Source organism: Dama dama, chromosome 12, assembly GCF_033118175.1.
Source record: "Dama dama isolate Ldn47 chromosome 12, ASM3311817v1, whole genome shotgun sequence".
NCBI classification, from domain to species: domain Eukaryota; kingdom Metazoa; phylum Chordata; class Mammalia; order Artiodactyla; family Cervidae; genus Dama; species Dama dama.
This window is the reverse complement of record NC_083692.1, coordinates 68,563,677-68,579,451: the sequence shown is the minus strand read 5'-3', so window position 1 is coordinate 68,579,451 and position 15,775 is coordinate 68,563,677.

The window sequence follows — 15,775 nt, the reverse complement described above, 5'->3', positions numbered from 1 at the left end:
AAGTTTACATCCATTTGTGACTCAAAATTCTCTTCAAAGTTTGTATAGAAGGGATATAGCTCAACAAAATAAAAGCCATTATGATAATCCCATAGCTAACATCATACTCATTGATGGAAAACTAATAAAAGACTTTCCTCTAAAATCAGGAGTAAGACAAGGCTGTCAACTCTTGCAACTGCTATTAAACAAAGGATTAGAAGACAAGCAATCAGACAAGACAGCAATCAGCCAAGAAAATAAAACAAAAGATATCCAAATTGGAAAGGAAGAACTAAATCTGTTACTAGTTGCAGATGACATGAGATAGATAGATAGATAAATACACACACACACACACACACACACGAAGCAACAGTTAGAACTGGACATGGAACAACAGACTGGTTCCAAATTGGGAAAGGAGTACGTCAAGGCTATATATTGTCACCCTGCTTATTTAACTTACATGCAGAGTACATCAGGCAAAATGCCAGGCTTGATGAAGCACAAATCGGAACCAAGATTGCCAGGAGAAATATCAATAACCTCAGATACACAGATGACACCACCCTTATGGCAGAAAGTGAAGAAGAACTGAAGAGCCTCTTGATGAAAGTGGAAGAGGAGAGTGAAAAATTTGGCTTAAAACTCAACATTCAGAAGACTAGGATCATGGCATCTGGTGCCATCACTTCATGGCAAATAGATGGGGAAACAATGGAAACAGTGACGGACTTTATTTTCTTGGGCTCCAAAATCACTGCAGATGGTGACTGCGGCCAAGAAATTAAAAGATGCTTGCTCCTTGGAAGAAAAGCTATTACCAACCTAGACAACATATTAAAAAGCAGAGACATTACTTTGCTGACAAAGGTCCATCTAGTCAGAGCTATGGTCTTTCCAGTAGTCATGTGTGGATGTGAGTGTTGGACTACAACGAAAGCTGAGTGCCGAAGAATTGATGCTTTTGAACTGTACTTGAGAGTCCCTTGGACTGCAAGGAAATCGAACCAGTCTGTCTTAAAGGAAATCAATCCTAAATATTCATTGGAAGGACTGATGCTGAAGCTGAAACTCCAATACTCTGGCCACCTGATGGGAAGAACTGACTCACTGGAAAAGACTCTGAGGCTGGGAAAGATTGAAGGTGGGAGAGAAGGGGAAACAGAGGATGAAATGGTTGGATGGCATCAGCAATTTGATGGACATGAGTTTGAGCAAGTGTAGGGAGTTGGTGATGACTCGGGAAGCCTGACGTGCTGCAGTCCATGGGGTCGCAGAGTCGGGACACAATTGAGCAACTGAACTGAACTGAATATATACATGTACATGTATATGTGTGTGTGTGTGTGTATATATATATATATATAAGTGATATATACATCTCTTATATATAAAATCCAAACATCTTCACCATTGATGGATACAAGATCAATATATAGAAATCTGTTTCTTTTGCATACACTAATATTGAGCTATGAGATAGCAAAAATAAATAAATAAATAAATAAACTCCTGTTTAAAATCACATCAAAAAATACATAGGATAAACTTAACTAGGAGATGAAATATCTACACTCTGAAAACTATAAAACATTGATGAAGGAAATTGAAGATAATCGAAAAATGCAAAGATATTCTGTGTTCATGGACTGGAAAAAATAATAATGTTAAAATGCTCATATGATGCAGAGCAATCTACTTATTTAATGCAATCTCAATCAGAAAATACCAAAAAACATTTTTCAAGGAACTAGAACAAATAATCCTAAAATTCATATCAAATCACAAAAGATCCGAGGTAGCCAGCCAATGCAATCTTGAGGAAAAGAACAAATTGGTAAATGGGAGGTATCATACTCCCTGACTTCAGACTACACTATAAAGCTACATTAACAAAACACCATGGTACTGACACACACACAAAGAGACATATAAATCAATGGAACAGAATATAGAGTTCAGAAAAAAGAAAAACACATATTTTTATGGTTAATTAATCTACATCAAAGGGGACAAGAATATACAACGGGGAAAAGATAGTCTCTTCAATAAGTAATGCTGGGAAACCTAGACAGCTATCTGTAAAACAATGAGATTAAAACATTGCCTCATATCATATACAAAATAAACTCAAAATGAATCAAAGACCTAAATCTAAGACCTAAAACCATGAAATCTCTAGAAGAGAACATAGGCAGAGCATTCTTTGACATAAATTTTGGTCATATTTTTTTTGGATCTGTCTTCTAAGGTAAAATAGATAAAAGTAAAAATAAACAAACAGGACCCAATTAAACTTAATTCTTTTGCTCAGTAACACAAACCATCTACAAAACAAAAAGACAACACATTGAATGGGAGAAACTATTTGTAAATGATGTGACTGACAAGGGGTTAATATACAAAATATATAAGCAGTTCATACAACTCAATATCAAAACAAAAAAACTTGATTAAAAAATGGGCATAAGATCTGAATAGACATCATTCCAAGGAACACATACAGATGGCTAGAGAAGTGAAAGTGTTAGTCACTCAGTTGTGTCTAACTCTTTGCAATCCATGGACTGTAGTCCACCAGGCTCCTCTGTTCATGGAATTCTCCAACAAGAACACTAGAGTGAGTAGCTATTCCCTTCTCCAGGGGATCTTCCTGACCCAGGGGTTGAACTTGGGTCTCTTGCATTGCAAGCAGATTCTTTACCATCTGAGCCATCAAGGAAGCCCCATAGATGGATAACAGGTGCATAAAAAGATGCTCACTGTTGCTAATTATTCAGTTCAATAAGTAATTCAGTTCAGTAGTTCAGTTCAGTCGCTCAGTCGTGTCCGACTCTTTGCGACCCCATGAATTGCAGCACTCCAGGCCTCCCTGTCCATCACCAACTCCCGGAGTTACTCAAACTCATGCCCATCCAGTCGGTGATGCCACCCAGCCATCTCCTCTGTCGTCCCCTTCTCCTCCTGCCCCCAATCCCTCCCAGCATCAGGGTCTTTTCCAGTGAGTCAACTCTTCTCATGAGGTGGCCAAAGTATTGGAGTTTCAGCTTCAACATCAGTCCTTCCAAGGAACCCCCAGCACTGATCTCCTTTAGGATGGACTGATTGGATCTCCTTGCAGTCCAAGGGACTCTCAAGAGTCTTCTCCAACACCACAGTTCAAAAGCATCAATTCTTTGGTGCTCAGCTTTCTTCACAGTCCAACTCTCATATCCATACATGACTACTGCTAATTATTAGAGAAATGCAAATCATAACTACTCAATTGCTTTAAAGCAACAATTTAGGATGTTATCTTTAGTTCCCCTTTAAAGTACCAGAGTCTCTGTGAACATCTCATATTAAATCAACAAGTATACTTTAATCTATTCTCTGTGTCTGTGTAGCCTCCACCATGGTGTCTCACCTAGACTATTTCTATCATGTTCTAACTGGTCTCATTCCTTCTCTGGTTGACTCCTACAATCCACTTTCCAAACAGCAGATATTTATCACTTTAGGATTTAGATCATGTTACTCTGTTTAAAAGCTGCCAGGGACTTCCCACTGCACTTAAAATTCATTTTCATACACTAGATTGCAAAGCCCTATATATTAGAGTCCTTATTTACTTCTTTCTTCACTTTATGTCTTATTCCAATCTTTTTTTTTGTTTGTTTTGTTGTTTAGTCACCAGTCGTGTCCAACTCTTTTGTGAGCCCCAAGGACTATAGCCTGCCAGGTTCCTCTGTCCGTGGGATTCTCCAGACAAGAATACTGGAGTGGGTTGCCATTTCCTTCTCCAGGGGTTCTTCCTAACTCAGGGATTAAACCCATGTCTCCTGCATTGGCAGGTGGATTCTTTACCATTGAACCACCTGGGAAGCTCCTTCTAGTCTTCTAATTTTTTGGCCATATTGAGCTATTTCCTATCTTGGGACCCTTCCATAAGTTGTTTCTTCAACCTAAATTGCTCTTCACCATGATCTTTCACAACTGGCTCTTTCTTGTCATTCAGATCTTGCCTTAAACATCATCTCAGCCAAGATCTCCTCTTACTGACCACCCAATCTAAAATAGAGAACTAGCTACTATAATATTATCCTACATTAGCTATCTAAAGAGAATTTGTCACTAGCTATTTTTCATGTTTATTTTATCTCTAACCTGAAGGAGAATATAAGCCCCATTATAACATTATCAGCTATGCTCACTATTGTACAATTAGCACATGGCACATAAGAAGTGTTCAACAAATATTTGAAAAAGCAAAGTGAATTTCTCAAAAAAAAAAATCCTCTAGAATCTAGTATCTGGTTTCTCCACTAGCCTTTTTTGTGACCTTCCTTGAAAATGAATGCAAATTGTTTAAAAGATTGAGTTATATAAGATTATATTGCTGCTGTTTAGTCACTAAGTCTTATCTGACTCTTCTGCTTCCCCATGAACTGTATAGCCTGCTAGACTCCTCTGTCCATAGGATTTTCTAAGCAAGAATACTGGAGTGGGTTGCCATTTCCTTCTCCAGGAGATCTGCCCAAACCCAAGTCTCCTGCTTGGGAGGTGGCCAGGTCCCTCTGTTCATGGAATTCTCTTGGCAAGAATACTGGAATGGGTAGCCATTCCCTTTTCCAGGGTATCTTCCTGACCCAGGGATTGAACCCAGTTTTCCTACATTGCAGGCAGAACTTTTACCATTTGAACCACCAGGGAAACCCATGGGAAGATTATATTATCATAATATATCATCAGATTATATTATTTTTCTTTCTTGCAAGTAAGAAAAATAACTTGCAAGAAAGAAAAATAACAATAACAAATAAATAACAAGAATCCAAATATCCAAATAGTACAATTTGGCCAGAAAGAGCAGAATTCAGTAATCTCAAAGTCAGAAATCTCATCTACTCTGCTACTAAAGAAGAGTCAATTCTTTTAAAAAATATAAATTTTAGTTTCTCAGTAAAGAGACTGCTAGCACCAAGAGGAGCCAGCTTAGGAAAATAGAGAACTATTTAGGCCCAATGTCATATTTGTTGTGTAAACTTGATTTTGGTTTTTTATCTTATCTAGCTTCTAAATCATTAAAATGTGACAAGATAGTTCAAGAAAGATGATCACACTTAAATACATAAAATAAAACTATTAACACATTAGACATAATGAGATTATTTTTGTAAACTCAATTAAATTTCTTAGAAGAAGGCCTAAACATTACTGCTTAATTTTAATTGTGAGAAATTTACAACAAAGGATGTTAAATGAGATTCTTTCTTATGTCAGTTTCAGAAGACACTGAAAAGCAGTGTCAAAAGCAGTCAGAGTTAAATATTTACAGCATGTAAGGAGGTATGACCATCATTGCATGGCCCAAATGATTCTCCCAGCATCAGTTCAACAATAACCTCTAAGCTTTAAGAAGAATTCATCAAAATATAAAATTGGAGGCCAAGGTAATCAATATAATCTTTTCTATTATGACAACTCAAAAACCAAGACAAGGTATGAGGAAATAAAATCTGCTTCAAGTCTCCAAGAATAACACAATGGTGAAGAATTACCAGGATAGTTTCCAGGGAACACAGAAGTTCAGAAAAGTGACATTTTCAAGAAAATATTATAAATTTGGGATTACTTTCCACATCGTCACTAATGACTATGAGTGTTCCTAAGAGTGTTCCTAAGTGGTTGAGAAACTAATCCCTACTTTTGATGAGTTCCAAGGACTAGAAAGAAAAAGATCAAATTCTTTCACTATATTGTGGATTTGTCTATTCCATCTTGTACTTCTGTTGATCTTTTTTGCTTCATATATTTTGACAATGAATTATTAGATGCATACAGATCTCTGTGGCACAGTTCTCATCTCTAACTTTGGCAATGCTTTTGCCTTAAAATCAACTTTGACTTTACCAATACAGATAAATCCTTTAAAACATGCTTAATTATAAAAGAAAACACATAGTGATTACTAAAAATTCAAATAATAAGTATTTATGTTATAATTCAGTTTTCAAGGCCTTTGCTGTTCTTCTTCAGTTATGTTCCACAGATGGACGGGTTACCAATGAGCTCAGTATTTGTGTGAGTTCAGAAAGAAAATGAAGGATGTCCTTCTCAACCTTTTGCATGCTAGGGTTTACTATCACACACTCTGGTTCTTAGGAGGTCCTTTCCCAGTTACTCTGGCTAGAAAGATTGGTTTCCTTCAGAGTTTAGCCTCCTGACCTTTTGTACAGTTTTAAGCAAATGGGGTAAGTGGCAAGGGAAAAAAGAGAAACAATGATGGGGATTCCCCTGCATTCTTCTATGACAGGAGCCCCTTTTCCCAGATTAACCAAGATCTCTCAGAGTCTTAGATGTCTGTATCACACTGCATTTGGAACTGGTGTGCAGGCAAGAATAGGAGAATAAAAGGAAAAAAATGGGAATTATGTATCAGAATGTTTCATACAGGGAATGTATCTAAAGTCATCAAGGTGTTAGTCAATTCTACATTGCCTACCCAGTGCTGACCAATTTGTGTTCAGGAGTAAATGCAACATCTTCAAGTTTCTGGTGTCTCTCACTAGTGTCACAGAAGGCTATTTTGTCTCCACAAATATTTACCCTCTACAATACTCCTGGGGAGCTTCAGTCAATGATAATGAATGAGTGATAATGAAAAGGAGAAAATTTTTAAAATGAGATCTTCAACAAGAACAAAGTATCAACATTCCTTCTAGGTGGATATGTGGAAATTATATGACATTATCATGCTCAAAAAGGCCTGTAGAGATCTCCTATTTATCTCTTACATTCTCAGCAATTTAAAGAGAGAAAATAGCAACATTTCTGAGAAGATAATTCTGAGCAATAATAAAAACCCACTAGAAATTAAGTAACTTTTTGCTCTGTTCCCAAGAAGATATCATCTTTACCTAAGAATCAAAGGATCTTTCATTCAAATTCATCTGAGATATACCCATCACCCCCAATAGATTGGAAATTTGTCTATAACAAATGCAGGTTTATGAGAGTAATAGAGTTACATTTTCATTTTATAGCTCTATCATTGCAGGGTGAGTTTTCTTTTAAAGAGGACTTTATTATTTCTATCACCTCCCTAATTGAAACCAAAGTATCATAAGTTTTCAAGAGACCTTGCTGGTCCTTTAAATATTTGAGAGCTGAACATACTGATTTCTTTTGATTATCAGAAAGTTCATCTGGGAGCCCTGGATTCAATTTCTCTGTTACTAGTGGTAAGATAATGTGATAGTGAGCTACTGCACCCTGAAGGAGAAAATAATAAAATATCTCTAATATTTTCAGTTGCATATCCCTGTCAGTGTATTTTGGAATTGCATTGGGAAATGTGAAAGTTCTGATAAGCAAAAGCTTTTCTTGACAAATGTATAATTACAATAAAACGATAATGTTGAAATTTGATAGCAGGATACAGTTCTTTAAGCCAAGTCAATAGATTGCAAATATACACTGATTATATTATGATAGCTGAATCTATCACAGCCTAGCTAAGCTGTTATCAGGAAGGCAAACATTAAAAAAAAATATTAAAAAAAGAAATTTAACCATACTCCATGGTATATTGAAAAGTAAGAGAATATTTATCATCATTATTGACTTAGCATATCTTGGGTGGGTAAAAGTTCCTGTTAGAATTAGAAAGCCACGACTAAATTTCCTAAAGTCAGAAATATTTCAGAGTCTAAAGCTGTGCTGTCTTACTGCCTGAGAACTTCTGGAAGGATAAAACACACACCAGATTCTCAAAGACTTAGTTTCAAATAAAGAATGTAAAACATCTCATTAACAATTTTTAAATTGATTACATTTAAATAACAATACTTTACATATATGTAGGGTTAAATATATTATTAAAATGCATTCCTTTTCTTTTTACTTTTTAAATTGTGACTACTAGGAAATTTTTAAATACTTATATGGCTTACATTAGTGGGTCACATTATATTTCTATTGGACAGTGCTGTTCTAAACCATAGATCATAATAATATTAAGATTGTGGGGTAGAATATCCTATTTATTACACTTAAAACACATCTCTCCACAAAATTTGATAGCACAGAGTTTCCAGTAACCTTGCAGCAATTATGCACGGTCCCCTTGGTTTAGGTGGGTTTCCCTGGTGGCTCAGATGGTAAAGAAGACGCCTGTAATGCAGGAGACCTGGGTTGGATCCCTGGCTTGGGAAGATTCCCCGGAGAAGGGAACAGCTAACCACTCTAGCATTCTGGCCTGGAGAATCCTATGGACAGAGGAGCCTGGCAGGGCAAAGAGTCGGACACGACAGAGAAAACTTTCACTTGGTTTAAGTATAAATTTTTATTCCTGTTTACTTGAGGTGTTGGCCTTGTTACATCTGGTATACATGTGTGGGTGTTGCAACTACTTATCTTTACGCCTGTTTTTCTTTTTTATTGGACTGTGAACTCACTTAGGAGGAAAAGACTTAACAGCACATGTAGTTTTTTAGTTCCTAAGTCACGTCTGACTCTTTTGTAACCTCATGAACTGTAGCCTGCCAGGCTCCTCTGTCCATGGGACTCTCCAGGCAGGAATACTGGAGTGTGTTGCCATTTCCTTCTCCAGGGGATCTTCTCAACCTAGGCGTTGAACTCCTGTCTGCTGCATTGGCAGGAAGATTTTTTACCACTGAGCCGCCAGGGAAGCATCAGCACAGAGTATACTGTCAACAAAACTCATAGGATAAATTTTTAACAATGAAGAAATTAATAATTCCCTTTATTATTATCATTTCTGGGAGATTCTATCTTAATAGACAATAAATAAATGATGTTGCCTGGCTTATTTGACTAGTCGGATTCGTTATAACATGGTAGAACAAACTGGGAAATTCTTACACACTATCTCCTTTAAATAAACCAGAGGGAAGATATAGATGGTACCATTTTAAATAGAACCACTGAAATACATTATTTCAGGATTTTTATTATTTTATTAAATATATAATTACTTCTTCCTGTTCTGTGTCTGACATGAGAATACAAAGATTAATTAAATTTTATTGCCTTCTGGCTCAGCTGGTAAAGAATCTGCCTGCAATGTGGGAGACCTGGGTTCAATCCCTGGGTTGGGAAGATTCCCTAGAGAAGGGAAAGGCTACCCACTCCAGTATTCTGGCCTGGAGAATTCGATAGATTGTATAGTCCATGGGGTCGCAAAGAGTCAGACAGGACTGAGCAACTTTCACTTTCACTTTTCTTTCCTATATTTAGGTAGCTCACAGCCTAGATGAAGAGACAGATAGATATTCAAAGTATTCTGTACTACAACTGAAGAAGATGCAGCTTACAGCAATGGAGAAAGCCATCAGTTCTACCTGGCTTCATAGAAGAATTTAAGATTTAGCTGAGGCTATGAAATGTAAGTAGAAGTTTGTATGCACAGTCATAGTGATTGGGGGAGAGTTCTAGAGCAATCCACAAAAAGAATAAAATAGAAATCTCAGCACTGAGGCATAAAAGAGCAAGCTATGCCATATTTTAGAGTTAGGGAATGGTGATGTGAAAAGTGGCAACAAGATCATATAATTTATTAATTTAATCTATTCAAGTAATATTTATTGAGGAAGTTGAGTGTACATTTTAGGAGACCTAACTGGAGATTTCAATTGCCTGAGATTAAGTTCTCTACCACTGCCTAATCATGTGATCTTGGGTAAAACAATTTTAGCATATTTAAGTCCCAGTTTGCTTACCTGCACACAGGGAAAAATAACAATAGCAACTACAATTTATAGAGTTGTTACCAGGATTAAATAAAATAATCCACTTAAAAGGCTGAGCATTGTCAGTGCTCTCTAGTCAAAGGCCATCAGCAAATTACTTACAGTTGAACAAGCAGGGGTTATTACTCATTACAGAAAAAATAGAACAAAAACGCAGGGAGCTGTGGGTGTCTCAGGAAGAGGTGTTCCTAAGAACACCTCTTAAATTCATTACATTTCAACAAATTGTAACCATAGAGAAGGCAGACTAGAGCAAGGCTTAAGGCTATAATTGTTAAAGAAGTAGCAGCCACTTACATTACCAGGAGAAAGGAGTGTTAGCTATTTTGCACAAATGTCTTCATTTTTTTGCTGAGCTTAAAGTTACAAACTGGTCTTGTTTTGTCTCATAGTTTCAGAGTGACCTTGTCTAATGTTAGTGAGATTATGTCCACCAGAAGAATCACATGGCCCAGCCGTAAGTGTGAGACCGGTCTCTAGATGTCAGGAGCTGCTTTCTAAAATTTCCCAGTACTGTGCCTAATATACAATAAGCATTCAATAAGTATTTGAAGTTGCTTTTAGATGTCAAGTGCAGATGTCAAGCAAAAAGAGAGTTTAGGACTGGGCTCTGAGGAACTCCATCATTTAATGGTCCGGTAAATGAGAAAGAGGGAAAGAGGGAAAATAAATAATAATAATAATAATCAGAGAAATGGGAGGAAAACAAGGAGAATGTGATGTCACAGAGAGGAAGGAAACCTTTCAAGGAAGAAAAAAGTGGGGTACAGTTGTCAGATATTGCTAAGAAGTCATGGAAGATGAATTAGAACAAGGATGTCACTGGCATCCTTGGTGAGAGGAGCTTCAGTGGAGTGATGGCGGGAGAGTCAGGCTAGGCAGGGGTGAGATCCGAGCAGGAGGCAGGGCTATTGGTTACAAAGAGGGGAGTACAATTAAATTTGTTGAAAGGCCACAGAAGGTCAAGGAGAATTTAAATTGTTTTTAACATAGAAGTAATTTTCATATTTAAATTTTGATGGTATGATTCTAGTCAAGTGGAAACGATTAAAGATATAGGAAAGAGAAAAACTGATCATGGGAGATTTTAGTGAAAGCTGACAGGAAGAGAATCCAAAAGAAATACTAATAGTCCTGGGATCCATTGAGGGGCATTTGGTTGTTCTTTGCTTTTTGCTTTATTCAAGGTATTAGCTGTAACTGTCAGGGCTTAAACCATGGAATTAAGTCTAAACTGATAAATAGCAATAATTAGATTTGTATTTGAGAAAGATAACAGCACAAAATGGAAGATGGATTAGAGGATTTCAAAACTGGAGCCACGACAACATTTTGGAGGTTAAACCAATAGTCCTGAAAAGGAAGGTTGATATTGGAAAAACAGCAATTACAGCTGGGATAGAAAAGAAGAAAGGACCATGAGAGGGCTCAGGAGAGAGCTGTGGAGCCAAGTGGTTATCAGGTACAATCTGAGGTCACAAGGTACACAGAATGTAGAGGATAACTCCTAGACTTTAGACTCAAGGTACCAGGAAGAAGGTGATGCCTTTCAATTTGTAAGAAAATAGAAGAGGAAAGCAGATTTGGGAGGACTATCGGGGAATGGGGAAGATAATGATTTTAACTCTTTTATTCATTCAACAAATTTCTAAAAATATACTTTATGTCAGGAGCCAAACTAAACTCTGAAGAAACAGTCATGAACAAAAGAGCTATGTTTTCTGCCCTGTTGGAGCTTATATTAGGGTGATTTTTGAGTTTGAGAAACTATCAATATTTCCATATATTTAATAGATATATTAAATAAAGTACTTGGATAAATTAATGTAAGGTGCAGAAGAAAGGTCTAGGCTGAAAATAGAGAAGCAGAAAGAGAGCAACAGAAACACAATATTAACACTGATAATAGTTCTCTTAAAATATGTATCCTGACCCCCAGACAGTCTGAACAAAGTAGAGGATAATTAAGAAAAGCCTAACCAGGTGGTCCAGTGGAAATAATTTACCTGCCAATGCAGGGGATGCAAGAGACATGGGTTCAATCTCTGGGTCAGGAAGATCTTACCTGCAGTACTGTGTGGACTATACCCAATAGTTCTTAACCTGGAGCATGTTAAAATCTTCCAGGAGGACAAATCTCTATACACACACCTACAAGGTTTTTTGGATTTTTTTTTTTTTTGCTTAAATTGCACAAATTCTTAGAAATCTAACTATAGCTCTTATAAGATAAAATACAAAGAAAATGAGAGATGGGTGGGGTCGATGCTATAACACACATCTTAGTAAACTTAGCTTTCTTTAGAGAGAATACATTCTCAAACTTCACTGTGCATTAACAAAGTGATTGACTCTAGGGAATATTCTAGAAGTATTTAGAGGGTTTTTTTTGTTGTTGTTGTTCACATGGAACAATGGAGAAAATCACATTAAACTGCAATAGAGCATACAGGTATTTTAACCCTTTTTCCATCTGTCTTCCACCACATCTCTGGAAGCAGTGTAATCTATTACCATTTCAACGCTTGATATCACTGGTGCAAAGAAATACATACATCTATTCAGCACTAGTTTTCTTTCTGGTTATAGATTTAAATCCTTTTATTGTAATAGTGGGATTTGACTATACATTGGTCTTTGGAGCTCAGTGGACTTTTCAGATGGGCTACATCAACTTTACCTAGAATTTAAGTGGTTTTACAGTGTAGTAAATAAAAGGAAACCCCCCCTAAAAAAATAAAATAAAAGGAAAAACCCCACAAACTTTAGAATTAGACCTAATGCAAATAAACACTCTGTATTAGAGCTCTCCATACATATAGAAATTGACTCACATTGTTATGGAGGCTGAGAAGTCCCACAGCCTACTGTCTGCAAGCTGGAGAATCAGGAAATTAATTCAGTCTGAGTCCAAAGACCCGAAGGGGTACCAAGAGAGATAGAATAAGTCCCAGAATCTGAAAGCCTAAAAACCAGAAGCATCAGTGTCTTAGGACAGCCAGTGTCCAGGCTCAAGAAGAGAGAGAGTTTGCCCTCCCTTTTTCCATTTGTTCTATTTGGGCCCTCAACAGATTGAATGATGCTTTTGAACTGTGATGTTGGAGAAGACTCTTGCGAGTCCCTTGGACTGCAAGGAGTTCAAAGCAGTCCATCCTAAAGGAGATCAGTCCTGAATATCCATTGGAAGGACTGATGCTGAAGCTGAAACTACAATACTTTGGCCACCTGATGAGAAGAACTGACTAATTTGAAAAGACTCTGATGCTGGAAAATATTGAAGGAGGGAGAAGGGGATGATAGAGGATGAGATGGTTGGATGGCATCACCGACTCAATGAACATGAGCTTGAGTAAGCTCCAGGAGTTGGTGATGGACAGGGAGGCCTGGTGTGCTGCAGTCCATGGGGTCACAGAGTCGGACACAACTGAGCAACTGAGCTGAACTGTCTATAGCAGTGAAGGCAAATATTCTTTACTCAGTCTACTGAATCAAATGCTAATCTTTTCTAGAAACATCCTCACTAACACACTCAGAAATAATGTTTTCTCTGGGCAGCTCTTGTCCCAGTCAAGCTGTCACATAAGTTAATCATCATATCCTCTATTCCTAAATAGATCAGTATTATATTCCTAATAGATCAGTAAATAATGTAATTTTTTTAATCTCTGGTTTCTTCATCTATAAAATGGTAAGAATAATATATTTGTAGAGTATTTAAGGATTTAAGTATTAAAAAATGTTTATATGCCTAATCATAGTAGATGTTCAGTATGTTAAAACCATTATTTTTATTTACAAATATTATAGATTTCCAACAAAAGTAGCCTCTGAGATGTAATGGTTGTAGGAAACAGCAATATTTCAAGTGCACTTCAGTTTCAAATGGAGACTTGAGATTACCCTTTCACTGTGTCATAAACAAAAAACAAAAGCAGTTTGGATAGCAGAATATAACTTCTTTATGATCAGGGAAAATAATGTATACCAGTTCTATAGGTTTTTATCTTTCTCCCTCAATCTGTAGTTTCCTAAACTACCTAAAATACAAATTTGTAACAGGTAGAAATTTGAAGATGGCCCCAGAGGTTCCACCTTTGAGTCATTCCCATGATTCATTTTACTTTCATGGCAAGGGTAAAGGAAGCTTACAATGACGATGAAAGTCCCAGGTCAACTGACTTTAACTTAGTCAAAAGGGAGATTATCCTGGGTGAGTTTGACTCAATCAAGTGAAGCCTTACAAAACTGGGCTTAGGCCATCTCTGATGTTTGATTCTCCTGCTGGTCTCAGAAAGCAGCTTCCTTATTGTGAGAGGTGTGTGGGAGGGTCAAAGGGCAAGAAACAGTGACCTCTAGGAACTATGAATGGCTGTTGGCTGGTAAAGAATCCACCTGCAATGCAGGAGACCTGAGTTCGATCCCTGGGTTAGGAAGACCCCCTGGAGTAGGGAAAGGCTACCCACTCTAGGATTCTGGCCGGGAGAAGTCCACGGACTGCAGAGTCCATCGGGTGGCAGAGAGTTGGATGTGGGTGAGCAACTTTCACTTCCCTTGACTGCCTCCAGCATGAAAAATGAGATCTTAGTCCTACAACTGCAAAGAACAGAATTCTGCCAAAAATCATGGGAACCTGAAAGAGAAGTTAGAGCTTTAGAAAGGAACACAATCCAACCAACCGCCTGATTGCAACCTGTGAGAATTGTGACTCACAGAAACTGAGATAGCATGTGTCCTAAGTTTGTGGTAATTTGCTAAACAACAGTAGGAAACTAATACAACAGACACCTTTTCCTAGTCTTCCAACAGGCTATTTACATGGTGATTCAGGAGAAGATACTGTCCAAAGGCTTGAAAATCAGAGAAGAGTGTGACTGAGATAAAATGGTCAGCAAGCAGGTCATTTGAACCTGCTCAAAATTTTCAGATATTTAAGTAGAGTTAGTCAGAATGCATTATTGGGTCCAGAAAATATTAATTTTTAAAGAGGGAGAAGAAACTTCACTACCAATTCCATTAACAACTACTCACCTCTATCAATAACTAAGCCACCCAAATTATGTTGGTTCTTAATTAAAGACACATTAATTTAACAACTACACTAGTAACTCAGTGGAAATGTTAGGAAATAATTTAGTTAGAAGAAATGACTCTGTTTACCAGAAAAATTAATGAAAACAATCTCATAGGACTAATTACAAGTGATCAGAAGCCCTTTGGAAGGTTAATAATGGATTAAATGGGAACCCTTGAGTTTGCCCAACTGTTTTAACATTAGATGACTTATTCTAGACTCAGTCCCACACATTTATGGGTTCCAAACATGACCTAAAAACTAAACATCTAGATACAAAGAAATCCCAAGCTTTGGAAGAAAGGAAAATGAGCTGGAGGATTGCCATAATGGCTTTCTATTTGAAATCTGTATATGTTAAAATGAATTAAGTGAAATAGACATATAATCACACATCTATTTTAAGTATAGGCCAATGATACAAATAGGGCTCAGTATCTCAAAATCATCAAACAGCAAAACAAGTTACAGTCCAGTGAATTTTTTTATCACCCTTGAAGAAATATACTAGAAGCTCACAACTATGAATAAAAGTAGGTTAAAACCCAGAAGCAAAAATGACTTCTAGAAAAGTGGCAAGAAATGAAAAACTACCAATGAGACACACATACTTTATTTCTTATGAGCCAAGAACATATTAGTCACTTCATAGCATTTGTTTAGAAAGATTTTATTCTTGAGGAATAGCAAATTTAAATCTGAATGTCTTTGAGTATGAATGTATGAATGAGTGTTTAGGTATCTATATGTGTGTGACTTTACAAATATGAATGGAAAGATAGAAGGGATATATAAAGAAAATCATCCTTTTTTAGGTAAGATTCTTTGCACCTTACCTAAATAGAATTAAAAACTATGTCAAACCATATTTTTAAAAGCATAAATAAAAATTGATTTGTGGTTTTATGGAAGTAGGTAATTTAGTGTGAAGGTTATAGTTCAATGTCTCTTCACGCAGCTTAGTTCA